Consider the following 21,324-nt stretch of genomic DNA (forward strand, 5'->3'; position numbering starts at 1 on the left):
TTATGAATCTTAATTTCACCAAAACTACTGAACATATTTACACTAAATCAGGAAAAGCACACTTCCAGATCAAAGTTGGAGTAATTCCGTTCATTCATTTTTGTGTAGCACTATCTAAAATTCCCCATAATAATTCAATGGGAAAACTGCATTTTTTGACATCACCCCAAAACTTTCCCGAAAGGAGCAGAGGTGGATGAACATTTTTTTGGAAAAATGTTGTTAAGACTTCTCAAATGGCTGCAAAATTATTAGAAATATATATATATATATATATATATATATATATATATATATATATATATATATATATATATACACACATATATATACACACACACACACACCTTAAAAAACAAAAGTTACTGAGATGTTATAGTTAGGCTCTGAAATTACTCACATAAAACCATAGAAACGCAGCAGTTATAGCTAGAGTTATTTCAAGGAACAATAACTTGCGCCCATTCTGTAGAGGCCACAGGGCCTCCCTCACATTAAAACATTGTTTTGTCGCGGGGAGGTGATGATCCCAGGGGTTGGGGGGGCCGAGGGGGGTGGGGAGGGCAACATGTGTTCCTGACTGTCTTCTGTCCAGGTCACCTACTCCTCCCACCAGCCCTTCAAGAGATTTGCAAAGTTGGGGGCGAAGCAGGTGCACATTGTGGTCCCGACATTTTGACCCCTATCATGTAAAAATATATTTTCTCTAAGGCAAATCTGTATCATATTGAGAAGTACTTTATTGTGCTCCAGAAAGCTCATTTTCAGAAAGTGCCCACATGCACGCAACACAAATGCATGATCTATACAGGTATAGAGGGAAATCACTCACGCCCATCGTTATCATTAGGAACTATTTCACTCTACATTATGTAGCCTGGTGAAAAAATCCCCACTGCCCCTGAAATATGCAGGTAAAGCCTTTACTAGCAGGGACAGAAAGAAGTGTCTCATTACCTCTTGTTCATACATTACCACATCCGTTACAACTACATTCCCCCCTTTATCTGAGGGTTTGATAACTATTTTGGGATCTAATTGCAAGGCATTGAAGGCTTCCCTTTGTGCCCAAGACAGATTATCCTGACCATTTCGTGTTTTGCCCCTTAAAGACACCAACTCGTTGATCAATAAGTCATGAGAAACATCAATGTTGTCATGTGGGAAGGATGGTATCAATCGGGATTTGGGTTTGAACTCACCGTTACTAGGGGTACTAGGGTCCACCCCAAATGTATCTAACCGATGAGGCAGATCTACACTTGGATATTCTCCACTTCCCTCTCTCCTTCCTTCTGCAGGGCTTCCAGTGCCAATAATCCCTCCAGATCTTCACTAGAGAATTCAGACAGAGGTGCTTTGAATTTCTGTACTGGGGTTATATATTTAGACATTTTGTGCACTTTACATAGATTCAACTACCGAATAAAGATACAGGTCAATTCTTGTTTGTGCATAATTCCAGTTCACTGTGGGGCAAAAAGTGAGCCCCAACTCTAGGATCGAAATCTCATGCTTGGCTAGCTCCTGGTTGGATAAGTTCATCACTGTAAGTTTTATATCTCAGTTCTTCCTGTTGCAGCGTGCTGGTCTGCTTGATTGCGGAGCCTCGCCACCCACTTCTCCTGATGCTTCGCCTTTGTTTGCGCCTTTTCCTAATCCGTTTTTCCTTCTTCTGGAATGGGGTTTAACTTGTCTTGATCTGTCCGCCTGTGGTAAAAGGCAATATTCATTCTGAAACCCCAACAGCTCTCCAATTTCCCCCACACTACTTGGGTCCTCACAGTCAATGCGCACATCAGAGCTAGAACCTGTGGAAATTACATGTTATTTCTGCAGATCCTTTTGCCTCAGCTCTTTCCTGAATACATAATACTTTTGTGCAAATGTTACGATTCTTCCCTCTACATAACCTTGTTTATCCCATTCTACATTTTGATGTTTCTTTTACTGCCTCTTCATGTTTAGCCAATCTTTCCTTCATTTTGGCAGAGAGTTCTCTCAATTGTGCCTGATCTTCCTCATCCGCTAAATTTATTCGGGCCTCTTTAATCTCATTACGTATGCATGCCAGGTCCAGTTCAGTGTATTTAATAAGGGTCTGCATCATACCTTTACTCGATTTATCTGTAAAGTCTGCCCACTCCTCAAGCAGATCCGGGTGGGGGTTTTCATAGGTCGGAATTGTAAAAAGGCAGAGGCCCAGTGGGACCCAATTGACCTCAACATAACTAGCTAACTATTAATTCCCACCATTTACTAATCTCTTTCGCCATCAGTTTCTCCAAGGCAAACAGTTTTTGTTTTAAAGACAAAGTTCCTGCTTTGTTGTCCGAAGAGCCACTGCCAAGGCTCACATTTCCAGCGTCTTCACTGTTACCATAGCGGCGGCACCCCCCACTGGTCACGCACCCCTACCTCCCCTGATCCCCAAAAAACTCAGACCACACCAATTTCGCTTTTATGGAAGAATTGAGGCCGCAGTTTATTAGGCAATTTTTTGACTTACAAGCAATCCTTCAACCATCATTTTATTTTTACTCCAAGGGCTAGTGCCCTTCTTTTCACAGGCCTCCCAAACACTTTGCCCTACATTCAGTGCTGGCTCGTTTTGCCCACAGGTGCCCTATCACCTTGGGTGTAACTATTCAGCCCCAACCGGGTGACCTTTCACTTCCGGTGCAACACTTAATTGTTTCCGGGTAAGCGTTTGCTTCCAACCCAGGCGGGTGACCTTTCACTTCCGGCACAACCACACCTTTTTAGGACAGAGTCTGCTTCCAGCCCACCGGGTGACCATTCACTTCCGGTACCACTATTATTTTATTCCTGGCAAGCGTCAGCTTCCAGCCAAGTGACCTTTACCCAACTTCTTGCGGGACACCGGCTGTACCCTTGATTGTTTCCTTCCGGTTCAACACACAAGGCCATTGTGGTAGCCTGCCAGTACCACCCTGGATCCTGGCTGTCACCTGTTTGTGGCCTGTTCCCCCTCACGCAAGTAGACATCATTCTTTAGGATCGCCTTGTGATTGAGCCCCTTTCCAAGACCTTCTGGGAATGATCTCTGACCATAACACCTCTGTGGCATCTATGGTCCTTGTCAACTCAGTGAGAGATTCCTTCATAATTCGCAACAAATTGCCCCTGCCCATATCTGGGAGTTCATTCCCACCTAAGTGAATTATTAACACATCTGGTTTTGTTGCTCGCTTTTGGCATGACTGAATGACGCCTTTCAAGTCCCTCCACCGCAGCCCAGGCTTTCCGACCCAGTCCACCCTTGTGCGCTGGAACGAGAATATTGCATTCCCCCCACTGTTGCCAGCTCTTTCCGCTGCCCTGGACACGTAAGAGTGCCCGATGACCCACACGGTTTTGCATTCTGTGGAGGAAAACAAACACAAAAGGGAGGAGGTGAAGTTTGCGCCAACAGTTATGGCTTTATTGTATTCATTACTGATACATTGTACTACATTTTGCTCAGACATCTGCCTCGAGTTCTTCCTTGGACTACCCTTCCCGTCGTCCATTACTTATGGATGTTTGGGCGTATATACAAACGGAACCTATCAGATCCCCATCTCCCAATTTTTTTTATTGTATTACCTGACATTCCTGCCTGGAAGGCTGTCGTGGCTGCACCTATTCTAAATGAATGTGTGATGAAGTGACACCCCGAAGCCCTGCTAGTTTTACCTTTGATGCCAACACCCTCCTAAACTGATATATTGTCGAAGGTGTCCCATCCTTGTGAGTGAGGAGGTATGGCTCACCCTGGCCCCCAATCCGTTCCTGTATGTAACCTGCCAGGAGTCGAACTGGGCAATATGGGCTGTATTTCTTCATCTCACTCAGTACAATGTTCTGTCCCCTGCCTAACTGATCTGTCTTGGATTGCCTGACTCCGATAGTCACGTTGTGAGGGCCCCAGTTTAAATCGTTAACCAACAGAGCCCTGCAACTCTTGTCCCCTTTGGCTCTGGCTACCAGCTCGCTTACCCTGAATGCACCAAAAAAGGCCAGTGTGAATGCTGTACTAAATAGTAAAGTCTCAAATTGTGAATGGCAAACCAAAGGGAGGTGGTCAATCAGTACCCTTAGCGTTGAAAATTCTATAGGCGAACTAGAATCCTGTTTCCTTTCTTCCTGTTTGGCCCATCCTTTTAAAGCTTCCTTGAGCAAAAATCCTTTTGTTGGGTCCTGCATACCCTTCAGCTTTGCTTTGCGTGCTACCCCTGCCAAATGCTCCATTACCCAATTCCTGATTTTCTTTTCCCCCTTTGCCCATACAACAAAGTGTTTGACCCGTCCCACCAATGCCTCAAATTCCTCATTCATATCAACCACCTCAGGTGCAATGTCTTCAAATGTCTCTACGCAACGCAGGTACCGTTGCCTTGTGCCAACCGTTAGGGCTTTCTCCGCCATGCTCTGAAGCTGTAATGCTACTGAAGCAGTTCCCAGAACTCCTCTTTGAAGGGGGTCATCTCCTCGTCTGCTTCTGGCCACTCCGCCCGGAACCTCTCCCACTGCAGGCGAGAAATAGCATCAGCTGCCTTATTCTGCACCCCTTGCACATGCTTAGCCCTAACTTCAATATTGTACTGGAGGCACATTAGCACCATTTGTCTTAGTAACCCCAGTACCTTGGGGCATGAGGCTGTTTGCACATTAATGGCATGGACAGCTGCCATATTGTCTGACCGCATCACCAATTTTTTGTTGGCCAGACGATCAGACCAAAGCAGAAAGGACACTAGTATGGGAAAGAGCTCCAAAGCGGTTATATTTCTCATCATTTTAGCATTGTGCCAAGCTGTTGGCCAAGAGGGTGCCGTGCCAGGCGCCTGCCATTAAATACCTCCCACCGCCCCCATCCACATTCCTCCCTTTAAATTTACGACTGGGCTAGACCCAGTGTTTCCCTTCCTATCCATATTTCTCTGCCTGCCTTACTCCCCCCCCCTCATTATTCCTGATAAGCCCGGGTTCTGCTCCCTGGGGTGGCCTCCACTAAGGCCCATGGTCCAGCTATATACCCACCCTTTTGGGAGGGGGCAGTACCAAGGGGCAGAAATGTGTTTCGCTGCCTCCAGCCTTTCCAAATCACTGGTCAGGTCCACAGCGATTTTTCACCGCTATCCACAGAATTCACTCTCTTTGGTCTGTCCTGACACCGAGTTCTTCCGGGAGCTAGTTCACGATACTGCCGCTGAGAAGTCCAATCCTCGTGAGACACAGGAGACTCCTAGAACAGAGGAAACCAGCTTGCTCATCTGACCAGTGCTCAACCAGCAGACTCTATGGAACCAATCCAAATTCAGCAGTGGCAGGGATTGTCTTGACTTCTGCAAACAACCAAATGTCCCCAAGACAGTCACATCCACCAAACATACGGGTACTCCGCTGCTGGTGTGACTCCCAGCCTACATATTTCAATCCAACTTCACCCAATGCTGAAAAACGATAAAGGCATTCCAGGAGTCATGAACATCAAATACTTTATTTTCAGAATGCAGAACCTTGCAGCTTCCAACCCGTTTTGGCTAAACACAGCCATTGTCAAGGTAAACAAGCCCCATTCCCCACAGAAAATAAATACATTACATCGGTGACGGCCACTGAAAAAATACTGTTGCGTAATAACATCCATCCCTTTCATCAAATTTCTTTGTGTACTTGTCGGCACTTAGGATTAATCACAAATCACTGTCATAATATTAGTAATGAAACAATTCATACTGCAATGTTCAAAACACAAATTATAACAACATCTAAATAAATGAAATATATATATTTTTAAATTTACTCGTATCTCACAAGATAAAATGCACCCTATTGATTAATCAACAAACAATAATCAAACAATAATAAATATAGTGCTCAAAATATTTTTGTGAGAACTAAAAGTTATTCCATCACTTGAAAGGGGGCTTCCACTCCTTTGGATCGAATAGTCACGGTTGGAGACTAATCATTCAAACCAACTGATCGTATTATACCCATAATCATTCCATTTCTTATTCATTCACAATATAGTTAAGTGAGACAGGTTACCAGTGCACAATGTACACATTTTTATTATCTCATACAGGTTTATCTTAGGAGGATTACTTTAATTACTTCTAAGACTAGCCCCTACTAACAGTACGGCAAATGCCTCTCATTATGCGATTTTGTGTTTTACATGATATGCATATATTTTTAGATCTCGGCTAGACAGCGCTCGAACAGACATGATGTGCCTACATTGTGGGCTTCAGCCTGCCCACCAGCTTTCCATTAGCTGGCTCCACGTCACTTGTCCGTGCATGCATTTGTCATGCCCCTTACTGTGTTTAGCCCTCCCCGAGAGCAGGGAGTAAGTACTATGTAAGAACACTGCTCACCATTATAGCATGTGTTTCAGGGATTACTTTCTTCTTTATTAAATAGCAGTTAGCATTGTGCATCGCTGCTTGTTCATCCTTGAAAAGCAATTGTCACAACCTGTTTTCAGTTGCTAAAAGCTGCTGTGTTCCTGTAAACAGGCTTGTTAATCTTGCTCTTATCTTTTTTCCTGTCACCGGTCTCATTCACCCATGACAGCTGGGACTGCTGCTGACTGAGTGGCTGTTTATTTTTTAGTTTTTTTATTTTATTAACTTTTCGACATACAGCCATACACATGGGCACGAGATGGTGAAATCAATGTAGACGGTTTGTCTAGGATTTCAGCTCTTTGTCAAATGGAATTGTAAGTTTGACGTGTTGTGTTCCTGCACAATCTCAGTACCTGATTTCCATTTGTATTTATCACTATTGTAGCGCTCCATGATCTGGCAGGCCCTCTCCCCTCCTCCCCTGTCCTACCTTGCACCCACCCCCCCCACACCACTCCACAGCCAGGTTGCTTCCACACAACCCCGCCTTGGAACATCAAATGCTTGCATTTTCTGCAGGTGTAAAAAAAATATTTCAGTAAACCCACCTCACAGGGTAAGACAAGAGACACAAGGGCCTCTTTGGTGCTCACAGGTTGTGTACAAAGGCATGGGCATGACAAGCTCCTGGACCGGAGGCCTATAGCTCCGTCCCCACCATTCTGGCTGCTCCTACCACACACGGTCCTGCAGCCGTCTCAAACATGCCTCATGTTCCTTTCTGATTTCATTGCCCCCCCGACATCTATTTAAGTAAGTCAGCTATTGGCAGACTGAATTCATCTTTCAGCACCAGTGTCGCTAAATGTAATCACCAATTAAAAATATAGGAGTATTTCAGGTGAACCTATTAGCCATGCCAAAGCTTTACTGGTGGCAGTTCTTGTAACCCTTTTTTGGCATCAATAACAGAGCAACATAATTTTCGCTTGTGCTTTTATTTCTTAAAATATATGGTTATTCCACACTGCCAAGACTATGCCAATATCACTTGCGCAGTCACCCAAAGCCATAATGTACAACTCTGCAGAAAAATGACAAATCGCTTTGTAGACATTTATGTCACTGCACCTCCTCTGGGGGATGGATACTTACGCTTCCATTTTCTTTGCTGGTGTAGTCTACAGCGGTTAGAATAACTTGTTCGCCCTCTAGTATGCCTATTGGGGTATTCTGGCATGGAATGCTGCATTGCCTCTAAAGCAAACCCTCAGCATTTGTGCTAGATAACATGACCTTAGCAGGCACACACAGTGCAAAGACCTCCCCTTGCATGGTGAGTTACTTCAGATCAGGGGTCTCTAACCTTTTCTGTAATAGGAGCTCCTTATGTTCCACGAAGTTCATTCAGCGCTACCACCATTATTAGTGTTGTAACAGTGGCCACATAAAACAAGATTACATGCCTGTGCAGCAGAGCTACTTAGAAGTAGCTGGAGAGCTACCAGTATCTCACAAGCTACTCGTTGGAGAAGCTTGCTTGAGAGTTTCAGGCTTCAGACATGCAGGGCTGCTGTCTCACTCTGCTCTCTGTTTCCAGTTAAAGAGTCCAGAAACTCTGGTCGAGTTTGCTAGGATGCAAGGCAGGCAGATGGGGACATTTAACTGCATGGATTTCAACATGGGCTCTGCACAAACAACTCACTGTTGGGGTCAAGAACTCCAATCTTGAGTAGTGGAAACTTCATACTGGAAACCACATCTCCCCCACCCCCAACAAACTAAACCACCATAATTTGCATCACCTCTTTCAGAAGTGTGCAGAGAAATAATTGTTCACAGAAACCACAGGAGTCGACAACACACAAATACATATCGCATAATTCCACTACACACAACACATTTCAACATCTCATAACTCCAGGACACATAGTTCCACTCCACATCATTCACTCCAAGCCACATAATTACACTTCGCATAATACCATTCCATGCAACATAATTCCATTCCAGTCCACACAATTCCACTTCACTCAACACAATTCACCTCCAGATAATTCCACTCCAACCTACCTATTTCTACTCCACACAATTACACTCCACATATATTCACTCAGCTCCAAAGCACATAAATACATCCCACAAAATTCAACTCTGCATCATGCAACATAATTCCACTCCACAGCATGCCACATAATTCCACACCATGCAACACAATTACAATCCACATAACACCACTGAAGACTACATAATTCAACTCCACATAATTACATTAAATTCCACAACACATAATTACACTGCACATAACTCCAGTTCACACCACATAGCTACATGCCCGATGAACACACTCCACACCATGCCACATATGCCACTCAATATAAGATTACGCAATGTCACACAATTCCACCTCACAGATTTCAACTCCACGCAGGTCCATTCCACACCAAACCATATAGTTCCACTCTACAACACAATTCCACTACACACCACATACAGCCAATTAGAACCACAAAATACCACATCATGCAACACCACACAATATCACTCCACATAATTCCACTTCACTGAATACCACATATTTACTATCCACATAATTCCACTGCACACCATGCTACATAATTCCACTACAAATAACTGCACTCAAAACCACATAATTCCATGCCACACAATTCCACAAACAATTCCACTGCAACCCACATAATTCCACTCCACACCACATAATTGCAAGCCACACTATAATCCAACATCATGCCACATAATTCCACTCCACTACATGGCACTCAAAGCTACACAATGCCACTCCAGGTAAATCCACACCATACAAGATAATTACACTCCACATAATCACACGGCGCACCTGTCACATATTTACACTACACATATTTAAACTCCACACCACATACATCCACTGCACTCCATAAGACATGGCTAAAAGACATCGAGACTGACAACGACAATAGCTCACGGATTGTCGAGACCTATTGGCTTTGTAAATGCTTGTTTTTATATATATTTTTCTCATTACACCAGATATTACAGTGAGGGCTACCAAATGCTAGCTTTATCCCCCGCTTAAAATCCAGACTAGCCAACCTTCACAACTGAGTTGACGGGTCCACCATATGATTCTGCGTTCTAGGTTAGATCCCCAGACATGTAAATCTAAGTAAGTGACCACAGGAAACCTAATGCTAAAAGTGTTTTCCTGTACTCATGCTTATTACATGCAAACCTAAGATTATCTTACATGGACTTCCAGCTCCTCATCTTTATTCAGGCCAAAAGGAAATTCAGTGTGTAGGTCCAGGATATAATTGGACTTCAATCACCTAAACCGCTTTACTCGGTCTCCTCCTCAAATGTTTTTACTCACTCTATCGATCACGAAAAATCCCAATTGTCACGCATTTATGAGAAATGTCTTGTCACTGGATAAGAAAAGTCAGAATACATATCACCCATTGATTTTCCAAGATGCACTTCATAGAGGAAAAATGGTACTCTCCCCACAGACAGGAGTGGGCATGGGCATTGCAGGATGTAAATTCAGAAATCGGATGCACAAGTTAAACTCTTTCTAACTTTTCTCTTATGCCCCTCAAGTGTGTGGAACTCAACTGTATTAGCGACATGTTTGCAAGCCTTACAATGGGCCATCCAAAGAAACCACTGCGCCTTGGGAACCACACGTTGGTCGAACGGGTCCCAATATAACTGTGTGTGATATAAATATTTATACATATATATATATATATATACACACACACACACACACAATAGGACGCATTGCCCTAATAAACAAAAGCATATACAAACACACACACACCTCTCTTTCCTCCCCCTCTATTTCCCCCAAAATGCCCTCCGACTAAAAACCGCAGCTGGTAGTCTGGCAACTCTATTCTGATTTAAATGCCTTTCATCATCAGCTCTTCCTCAGTTATTTGTCAGCTTGATAACCATCTATGAGAAAATTGCTCATCAACAGAAAATCCACTGACAGATATTTTCCGGAGCACAGCGTTTACCAGATGTCCTTCATGAAAAGACTTGTATTTTATACCATGTTTCGAAAAACTGTGCCCCTTACTGACATAACACCACCCCTGCCCCCAAATACCCTATTTTGATCACCAGGGGCACACACTTGAAAGTGCCTTTCTATCACTCAACAATTGAAAAACACCCTGCTCCCTAAATGGATGAGGGGCATTGTTGTAAGCCCATTCTTTTACATGATCCACTTTTACAAGACTTTCGATCACTTTTGGCAAGCAGAACAATATCCTTGTTTACCCTGTTAAATATATCAACCACCTCACCATCGATATGAGGCTTATACAAGGTTGTCACCTTGTGCTGTAGGTCACCTGTTCTTACTTAGATCCAACATAATTGGAATACAATTGTCTCTTACCAATTAATTGGGACAGTTTCTCAATACCTTATCAATAGCAATGTATAACACCTAGCCATAATTCTTTCACACCTCTGTCTTGATATTCTGTTGGATCTACAAAAAATGCTCTAACTAACCTCTGTGAGTGTTGATGAAAAATTGGGGCCCAGGGATGATGCGTGGAAAATCCAGATGTGCTGTGTTGATGGGACCACGGTGAAACCAGCACTGTGTCGATTCTACAGCTGTGAAACAGGCGCTGTGATGCTTCCCCAGCTGCAGGGCAGGCGCTGTGTTGATTCTTCAGCACGGCGCATTGATGCATGGATTTTATTGTTCAAATCACCAGCTTGCACTTCCAAAGGCCCAGGGACTGGAGTTGGCACCACTTAGTAAGTTAGCACTCTCAGCAGAGGAGTCCAGGCACTGGCAGATGAAGTATTTGATGTCCCTGAGACTTCTTAACAGGAGGCAAGCTTGGTCCAGGCCCTTGAAGCCCTTTTGGAAGCAGGATGTAGAAAGTCCAGTCCTTTCACTCCCGGGACAGAAGCAGCAGGCCAGCACAACAAAACAGGCAGAGTGGCGTTCCCTCCTACAGCATCCAGCTCTTCCTGGCAGAATTTCCTCAGTCCAGAAGGCTTCTAACCATGCGGTGTCAGAGGTCCAATACTTATACCAATTTCTGTCTTTGAAGTAGGCAAACTTCAAAGAGAAGACTTTGTGGTGCACAAGACACTGTCGTTCCCTGTCCTGGCCCCAGGCACACTCCAGGGGGTTGGAGACTACTTTGTGTGAGGACAGGCACAGTCCTATTCACGTGCAAGTGTCAGCTCCTCCGACCACTCTAGCTCAGGAAGACCCATCAGCCCGCTGTTGTGCCACGAGGATATGTAGGACACACCTCAGCTCCCTTTGTGTGACTGTCCAGAGTGAATGCACAAACAACCCAACCGTCATCCTGACCCAGACGTGGCAGAGGCACAGAATGATTAAGCAAGAAAATACTCTTTCTAAAAGTGGCATTTTCAAACACACAGGTAAAAAACACCTTCACTAAAAGATGTATTTATAAATTATGAGTTCAGAGACCCCAAAGTCCATTTCTCCATCTGCTCGCAATGGGAAATTACACTTCGAAGATATTTCAAAGCAATCCCCATGTTAACCTTTGGGAGTGATAGGCCTTACAATACTGAAAAACGAATTGGCCAGTATTTCAGTACCAGGACATGTAACGCACACCAGTACATGTTCTACCTTTTAAATACACTGCACCCAGCCTATTGGGCTACCTGGGGCCTACCTTAGGGATGCCGAACATGTACTTAAAGGGAAGGTTTGGGCCTGGAAAGTGGGTGCACTTGCCAGGTCAACATGGCAGTTTAAAACTGTACACACAGGCAGTGCAATGACAGGTTTGAGACGTGTTTGTATGGCTACCCATGTAGGTGGCACAATCAATGCTGTAAGTCCACTAGCAGCATTTGATTTACAGGCCCTAGGCACACGTAGTGCACTTTACTAGTGATTTACTAGTAAAACAAATATGTCAATCATGGATAATCCTATCACCAATACACTGTAGATGAGGAGCTCCTGCACTTTAGCACTGGTCAGCAGTAGTAAAATGCCCAGAGTCCTAAAGCCAGCAAAAACGAAATGCAGCACACAGTCAAAAACAGGAGGTGAGAGGCAAGACGTTTGGCGATAACTCTCTAAAAAGGGCCATTTCCAAGAGACCTCAACTCCAGCTCTGTTGTCTTCTCAAACGTTCATTCCACGTTCAGACACTTACCTTCCCAAGTAAGCAATTCTGCTTCATTGAGGTTTTCAAACTTCATCTCACTTACAATAAAAGAGTCCCCTAAAATACACCATTTGTGGCGTAGAAAAGACATCGTCAAGATTGTCACCCATCCAAGGAAAGAACCTCGCCCACAGCACACCTTATAAAGAATCAAACTGACATTGCAACATATTCAACACCTCATCTGTATTCCTGAAGCTTTCCTTTTCAATGATTTTCTTGAAGTTTTGTTTCATCGGCAATGTAATTGATATGTTTAACACAATATCTGGACGTGCCCAAAAGGAGAACTGATCCTAATTGACCAGCCGAGGTGCACCTTACTGATCTCCTCCAACAAACATTTTCAATTAATACCATTCAGATAAATTATGTGACTCAGCTGGTCTACGGTTGCCTGTTGCAATTTGAATACAGTCAACCCTGGTATAAATGTCCATTAGGTCATCCAAATTTTCACCCACACTTTTGGAAAGACACAATATGTCATTCTGATGTATTTCACCAAGACTCCATATCCTCAAAGAAGTTCTTAGACCAGAGTTTCATTTTCACAATTTCACTGGAACACCAACTAGAGGACTCTATCTCATCAATTACATCATTACATTTTTAAAATGTCCCTTGAGGAAAACTGATGAGCTTTAATACACAACCTACTTTTTGTTTGAATGCGCTTCTAAACACAATAAAGCTTGCACAGATTAAACCAAATGTCCCACAAAGCCCCAGAAAACACTTCAGATTTTTGAATAGTCGCTTCTCCCAGTTATCCGACTGAGTCATCCATTTTGCAGCATGTTGTAAGTGTACAGCATAGTAGTAGTGTCGAACATTAGGGATTGCCAAGCCTCCGTCTTTCATGTCCCTCTGCAGCGTAGATAACACCACCCTGCTATGACGCCCAGCCCAAACCAATGAAATCAACAAACTATCCAGACGATTGAAAAGCTGAGCTGCTAACGGAAACAAGGAATTCCGCACAAGTTAAAGACACTGCGGCAAGAACACCATCTTAGCCACAGCCGCCCTCCCCATCACTGAGAGAGGCAGTTTATTCCAGAACGAAACAGAGCACCCCAGAGCAGTCACCACCCGTTCTACATTGCGTGTTACATGCGCCGCCACAGTATAAAAAAACTGTAAACTTTGTAAACTGTAAACTTTGCACTTGTATAGCGCACTACTCACCCGTTAGGGTCTCAAGGCGCGGAAAAGCATACCGCTGTGGAGCCCCTCCTGGCTTTTCCGTGTGAGGCGCCCACTCCTGAGCAACCCCCATGGTGAGACCAGGCATCCAAGCGCTGTCAGGGCCGTTGTGGAGATTACGCAAGCTATTGCCCAGAGTTACAGAGTGGGACCCATTAATTAGATTAAGCACCAAGGCGAGAATGATCTGGTCCAAGGGAATTGAGCCCAAGACCCGCCGAGGCAGGAATTATACCTGGTCCGGGCCAGATCTCTGCATCAGGGTCTGCCGCTCTTAACCATTGTGCCACACTTCTCCACCCAGTGACGCATATATCTACATTTTTAAGCTCCCATCCAAGCCCCACCACCGGCAAATCCTTCAACTAGGCACCATATAATGACCCTATAGGAAACAGGAGCGACTTCTTCCTATTCACCCGAAGACCAGATATATCCCCAAATTCTTCCAGCAACCTTAACAAGAAAGGCACTGAGGCACGTGGCTCTCGAAGGTATGCTCTATCACTGTATAGGGAGACAATACGAGTAACCTGACCCACCTTAACACCCCAGGAAGGCAATGCCTCACGAAGCCGGACCGCCAGGGGTCCACCGCTAAGGCAAAAAGAAGCGGTGACAGTAGGCAGCCCTGTCTTGTCCCCCGGCCAATCGCCCAGGATTCCGAAGGCTCTCCGCCTTCCCAAACGCGTGCGGTGGGAGCAGTGTACAACAAACGAACCCAAACACAAAAATTGGGTCCAAATCCCATTCCCTGCAGCACCGCCGGCAAGTAGCCTCACTCCACCATATCAAAAGCTTTCTCTAGGTCCCATGACACCATCACAATCTCGTCCTCTGCCCCCATGGTTTCAGGCAAAACATGTGCCAAACGACGAAGTTGTAAGTCGTACTACTACCAGGAATAAAACCACATTGATCATGTACCAAACCCCGAATCACTCCACGTAGCCAAGTAGCCAAAATTTTACACAGAATCTTGACATCACTATTGAGCATAGTGAGCGGGCGATATGAGGAGGGGGTCATCAGAATCCTCACCAGGCTTAAGCATAAAGCAGACAATGCCTTGACGCATGGTCTCCGGAAGAATACCCCACTCCCAGGCTTCCTCAAACACCACCGACAGCTTTGCTCTCAAATGAAGAGAAAATGTTTGGTACAACTCAATCGGGAATCCATCCCCACCAGGCAATTTAGATTTCGAAAATGCCTCCATCGCCGCACCCACTTCCTCAACCGTTATCTCATCCTCTGGACTTTCCATACTCTCCAGCTGCAGAAATCGCATCCGCTGCAGACACTCGCCAAAGCCAACATCCAGGACTGACGCACCAGCACTGCACACAACCTGCAAATGCTCCACTAAAACCATAAGGATATCCCTGCGTTTAGTAACCTGCATACCTTTGGCATTTCTAATGCGCAGAATGGGAGGCGATTCAACTTCCAGCTTGAGGACCCACACCAGTAACCTACCACACTTGTCTCCCTCCCTATGGAGGCGCTGTCTATATGATCTAAGTGTGACTTTATCTAGCGTGTCCTAGCAGTCACTGACCTTCTTATACAGTCTGAGCTGCTCTTGTTCAACCTCCCTAGTTATTGGCATCTGGTGCTGCAACACCGCCAGCGCACCCTCCCATTCAGTAAGTTCCTGTTCCACTTGTTTGCGCACTCCACAGGCAGTGCCTAGACAAACTCCCCTCAGTACAGCCTTCATGGCTTCCCACTCCAAACCCCTTGAGTTGGTCATACCCCACTTTAGGTCCATGTAGTCCTTAAGGGCCACTGCCATTTTCTCACAGCAGCCAACATCTGTCAGAAAAATCGTAGGCATGCGACAACTGCATATCACCTTGGCATCAGATCCCCACAGCATTTGCATCAATACCGATGCATGATCAGACAAAAACCTCCCCAAATGCTTGATATCCATCCCCTGTGAACAAGTCAGTCCACCCAGGAGGAAATGGACTAGCCTACTATATGTATTGTGCGTCTTAGAATGGCAGTTATATTCCCTACTCTCCGGATGCAGTTCCCTCCATCCATCCCAGAGCCCTAAATTGTGAAGAACCCCTGTGAGGGATGTCATCGTTAATGGTTTAGTGCCCAATCTAGACGGATAACGACCTTTCCCACCATCAAATATACATTTGTAGTTCCCAGCCCATATTATTGGAGCTGCAACCCCCTCCCTCAACCCCTCAGGTATATTATCATAAAAGGAGTGATCGTCTATGTTAGGTGCATAAGTGTTAAGAATAGTAAGGGGCAGTCCCATCCAATGTACCCTGTAGAAATATATATCTCCCCTCCAAATCCGCCTCACTATAGATATGTGTAAAAGGGACCCGGGCATAATCCATATCATCACTCCCCTTGCATAAGAGGAGAAGGACGAGGAGAACACTTGACCCTGCCACTTCTTAGCCAATTTTAGCGATTCCTCCTCTGTCATGTGCGTTTCCTGGAGACACTGTATATGCACCTTATGTCGCCTCAGGAAGGAGTGGACCCATATAGTGCACAGTATAATTCTTCAGCCCCCTGACATTCCACGTCAGTATGTTAATCTGTAGACCCATATTGAAGGCTCATCTCTTCCAACCCCCATGCACCTCCTCCCCACCTCCCTCCTAAAGAAAAAGGCAGGACAAGTCCTTATTACACATCCCACACACAACGATGCACTGCTGCTGTAAACTTCAAACATATGCAAACATGTATGAACTAGATAACCCCAAACCCCCATGCCCAACCCGGATAAACAGTAACAAAGACTCATCAAAACATATTATGGATCCATATGTGTTCGCTGCCAGGACAACAGCCTAACCCTCAGCACCCTGAAACCCTAACCCCACAGTGGAATTACCCACCCCAGTCCCGAAAACAGAATACGCTGTGCCTATAACCCCAACCAATCATTATCTAATAAAGTCACTTGTCCCCCCCCCCCCCCCCCCCCTTTCGCATAATACATATGCATGAATTGCCCCTTCAAATCCGTATCCATATTATTCCCGGTGGCCCCTTCTATGTGAGGCAAGTGAACCAGGCTTAAGCACAGGACCCCCAGTGAGTCCGCAAGAGCAGCATCCACCAAAGACCAACAAGATCAAGTGTCAACAGAAAGCATTTCCACACCCTTATCTGATGATTCAGTAAGTTCGATGGCCAGCTCAGAATCCACTACAGTGATAGTACCATCCTTTTGGATTTCAATTCTTCTGTCAGATGCGTCACCCAGCTGCGTGGTGACCTGCCTCTGGCCCTCCCCATGCCTCCTCCATTCCGTTCCACCCACACCGGAAGTACAAACTGTCCCAAATCCAGACCGCCCAGATCAGACCGGGCCAACTTTGTCCCATAGCTCCAACCATCTCCAGACGTCCTCAGGATGTTAAAAAAAAAAAAAAAAAAAAAAAAAAAGAGACTTTCCTGCAGAGATCACCTTCACCAGGACAGTAACATGTATGGGATGTTCATGGCATGAAGCTTGGCCTTCACCTCCATGAACCCCTTTTTAGAGGTCTGGACCTTGTTCGTATAGTTCGGGTAAAAGGAGATTTTGCAATTCTCAAATACAGCCCTAGCTGTTTCATGAGCAGTCTGCAGGATACAATCCCTACCTTTGTAGTTCAAGAAGGATGCAATGATGGCCCTTGGAGGTCCTCCAGGCCTGGGAGGAGCCACCAGTGCTCTACGTGCGCGCTCCACCACAAACACCTTGGATAACCCCTCAGGTTGCAATACATCTCTGATCCAGCGCTCAACAAAACCTTCCACCGTGGAGCCCTTCGCCCGTTCTGGAAACCCAAGGAGGTGCACGTTGTTCCGTCAGGATCTGCCCTTTGAGTCCTCCAAATTTGCCTCCAACATCCCAACCGTGGAAGTAACTTGAACCATCTGTTTGCGCAAGGTGCCTACATCCATCTGCAAGTCTACGATAGACCCCACCGCCACCATGACCTTATCAGAGACTTTGCAGAGGTTCATTCGAAGAAGGTTCACCCCCACAGCCACTGTTTCTATATCCCCCTCTAGGGCCACTCCTGCACCTTGTATAGCAGCTAAAAGTTCAGGGCACGTAGGTTCCTCTGCAGTAGCCGCATGACCACTGCCTCTCCAGCCCTCCCATATGAGTCTGGCGCTGCGACAACGGGGTGTAGGCGTAGTATATTGTTCCATAGGGTTCCCTTGCGAGGTTGTGGTTTGCCGATGCCGCACCATCTCACCATCAACTTAGAAAGGAGATATCACCACTGCACTTGGCTCAGATGGACAAAGTTGAAGTTTCGTTAAGTTGCAACAGCCATCAAATAATGCAGGCCAATTCTCTGGCCCTGAATCTCCACAATTAGGGGCCGCTCTAATGTACAGGTATCCGTGCCACCAGCCCAAACCTCATATGGGTCAGGGGCGCCTAGTGCAGACCACGTGGTAGGTCTCAGACACCTGCACTCAGCAACACTGCTCCAATACCGCAGAAAGCACTCAATTGGTTCAGAGCAGACACATACCAATGCCCCAAATGGCGACCTCAATCATCTCGCTGCAGGAAAACGCTGTATTTCACTAGGTTACCTCATGGCACTCCTCCGCAGCCCAAAATAAGCTGTGCGCTGTTGTGAACCCCGGCCTCCACTCCACACTATCCGCAGGTAATGCCCTGAAGCCCCAACTACATGCCGATCAGTCATTCAGGTGGAAATTTGTCAGGTCGCTGCCAAAAACAAACACAGAGGCCCGCACCAGGACACCACGGACGCCCCAGTCTCCAACTCCAGGCCTATGCATGCCAGGGGGGATGAGCACCTGCCCCCTTATTCCCCCAACGGGAAAACCTGGCCCCAACACAGTTGCCGCTCAGCAAGGAGAATCCGTCCAGGACGATCAGGCCTGACCCCGGCACGCAGTCTGATATGGGGCCGACAGGCGTCTAAAATCAGGGTACGAACCTACTGTGCAAGTTGAAGCACTGCCCCTGTCTGTTGGGGGAGTGCCTCACTGCTTAGGCACCCCAGGATGCCTGCAGGATCAAGCTGGGACTGAGGAGCGGACTAGAGATGCGTCCCACTGGCCATTTTGCTTAGCCACGGCCCCCCACTCCACTGACTAATTTGAAATGGTGAAACTACTCGGGTTTTGTTTTAAGTACTATTTTGTCTTTATGTATTTGGAAGCAGGGTTCCTCTCAAAAGGAACACTTGCATTTCAGTAACTCTTCCTAAAGAAGTTATAGCTACTAAAAAAGCCCCTTTCATGAAAGGAATTGTAAAGCACAGGAGTGCATGGGTTCAAATGGTGGAACCATAAGTCTGGTAAGTACAATGTTGAGGTTCCATAGAGGAGCTGGAGGAACTCCGGGTGGAATAGCTCTCTTAAGACCTTCCATTAATGCCTTAATTACAGGAATTCGAAATAGAGAGACATGTTCTCTATTTTGGAAGTACGTAACTATGGCTGCTAAATGAAGCCTAATAGAAGAGTAAGCTAGATTTGGCTTCTGCAAATGTAGCAAATAACAGACAATGTCTTGTACTGAGGGCTTAAGTGGATCAATATTTGTAGGTTGACAATAGTATACAAAACTTTCCATTTAGCAGCATAACACTGTCTAGTTGTAGGTTTGCGTGCTTCTCTAAGAATGCCCATACATTCAGAAGGAAGTTGTAAGTAACCAGACTTCAAGGAGCCATATCGCATGATTGAGTGCTTTGGGGTTTGGATGTCTGATTTGACCTGTCTTTTGAGTAAAAAGGTCTGGTCTGTTTGGAAGTTTGTGATGTGGAACCACCTTTAGATCCAACAGCTTTGTATACCAAAGCTGACGTGCCCATGTGAGGGATACAAGTATCATGATGAGTGATGCTTAAATTTGAGTATTTGAAATGATATGAGTGGAGAGGCGGAAAAGGGTAGGCAAATATCCCTGACCAATTCATCCATAGAGCATTGCCCTTGGACTGAGGGTGTGGGTATCTGGGCGTGAGGTTTTGGCATTTTGAGTTTTTTTGCGGTGGTGAAGAGATCTTTTTCTGGGGTTCCCCACAACTGAAAATATTGGTGAAGTACTTGTGGGTGAATTTCCCATTCGTGGACTTGTTGCTGCATCCTGCTTAATAGGTCCGCTAATTGATTGTCCATTCCTGGGAGACATTCTGCCAGTAATTGAATGTGATTGTGAATTGCCCACTTCCAAATTGTCTGAGCTAGAAAGGACAGTTGCGGTGGGTGTCTCCCCCCTGTGATTGCAGATAATACATTGTTGTCATATTGTCTGTACGGACTAACACTATCTTTTGTGAGATTTGTGTAAAGAATGCTTTGAGTGCTAGAAAGACTGCTAGCAGTCTCAAATAATTGATGTGATGAGTCTGTTAAATGGGATCCCATTTCCCCTGTATGGTGAGGTTGTTGGTGTGAGCCCCCCAACCTGTCTGTGATGCATCTGTTGTGAGAGTGATCTAAGGCACAGGGTCCTGAAAGGGGTGCCCTTTTGAAAGGTTGATGGGATTCCATAATTGCAGAGAGTGGTGAGTCTGGCGGTCCAACACTAGATCCTGAAGATGACCCTGTGACTGAGACCACTGTTGAGAGAGGCACTGTTGCAGTGGACTTATGTGTAGTCTTGCACGGGATATTATGGCTATACAAGAAACCATCATTCCCAAAGTTGCATCACTAGCTTCACTGTGTAAGTATGATTCTCCTGTTAAAGAGAGATGATATTTTGAAAAGCTTGAATCCTTATTGGGTTTGGATATGCTAATGCTGACTGAGAGTTCAGAATTGCTCCCAGATAAGGCTGTATTTGTGATGGTTGAAGATGAGATTTGAGGTAATTTATTGTGAACCCCAAATTGTGTAGAAGATTGACAGTGTACGGAGTGTGTTCTTGGCAGGTTTAAATTGTATTGGCTTTTATGTAAACAATCGTCTAGATATGGGAAAACATGAATGTGTTGTCTTGTTAGGAATGTTGCTACTTCTGCCAAGCATTTTGTGTTCGCTGTTGTTACCCGGAATGGTAGTACGTTGAATTGGTAGTGCTTTCCTGCAACGACAAATCTTAGATATTTGCGATGTGCTGGATGTATGGGAATGTGAAAATAAGAATCTTTGAGATCCAATGGTGTCATGTAATCCCCTTGCTGTAATATGGGAATAAAATCTTGCAGAGTGACCATATGGAAATGCTCAGAGCATGTATAGACTCAGAAGTCTGAGATCTAAAATTGGTCTTAATGAACTGTCCTTTTTGGGCATGAGGAAGTAAAGCGAATATACTCCTGACCCTTGTTGGGATGTAGGTACTGGTTCTATAGCCCCTTTGAGAAGAAGGGACTGTACGTCTTCCTTCAGAAGAATGAGATGGTCTTTAGAAAGTTTGTGGGAACGAGGAGGAATGTTTAGTGAAGTGGACATGAGTTCTAGACAATAGCCATGTTGAATAATTGATAGAGCCCACTGATCTATGGAGATGTTGTACCATTGAGGATAAAAGTTACTTAATTAGTCTTCCTCCCACAGGA

At 45.2% G+C, this 21,324-nt stretch overlaps 1 protein-coding gene across 1 annotated transcript in view; it reads right to left on the reverse strand.

The window, feature by feature from the left end:
* The window catches only part of SLC35A1 (solute carrier family 35 member A1), a 224,272-nt gene that overhangs the window by 120,613 nt on the left and 82,335 nt on the right, over positions 1-21,324 (reverse strand). The gene's annotated exons all lie outside the window — the stretch shown is intronic.

The sequence above is a fragment of the Pleurodeles waltl genome, chromosome 5 (genome assembly GCF_031143425.1).
Source record: "Pleurodeles waltl isolate 20211129_DDA chromosome 5, aPleWal1.hap1.20221129, whole genome shotgun sequence".
In the NCBI taxonomy this organism is placed as follows: domain Eukaryota; kingdom Metazoa; phylum Chordata; class Amphibia; order Caudata; family Salamandridae; genus Pleurodeles; species Pleurodeles waltl.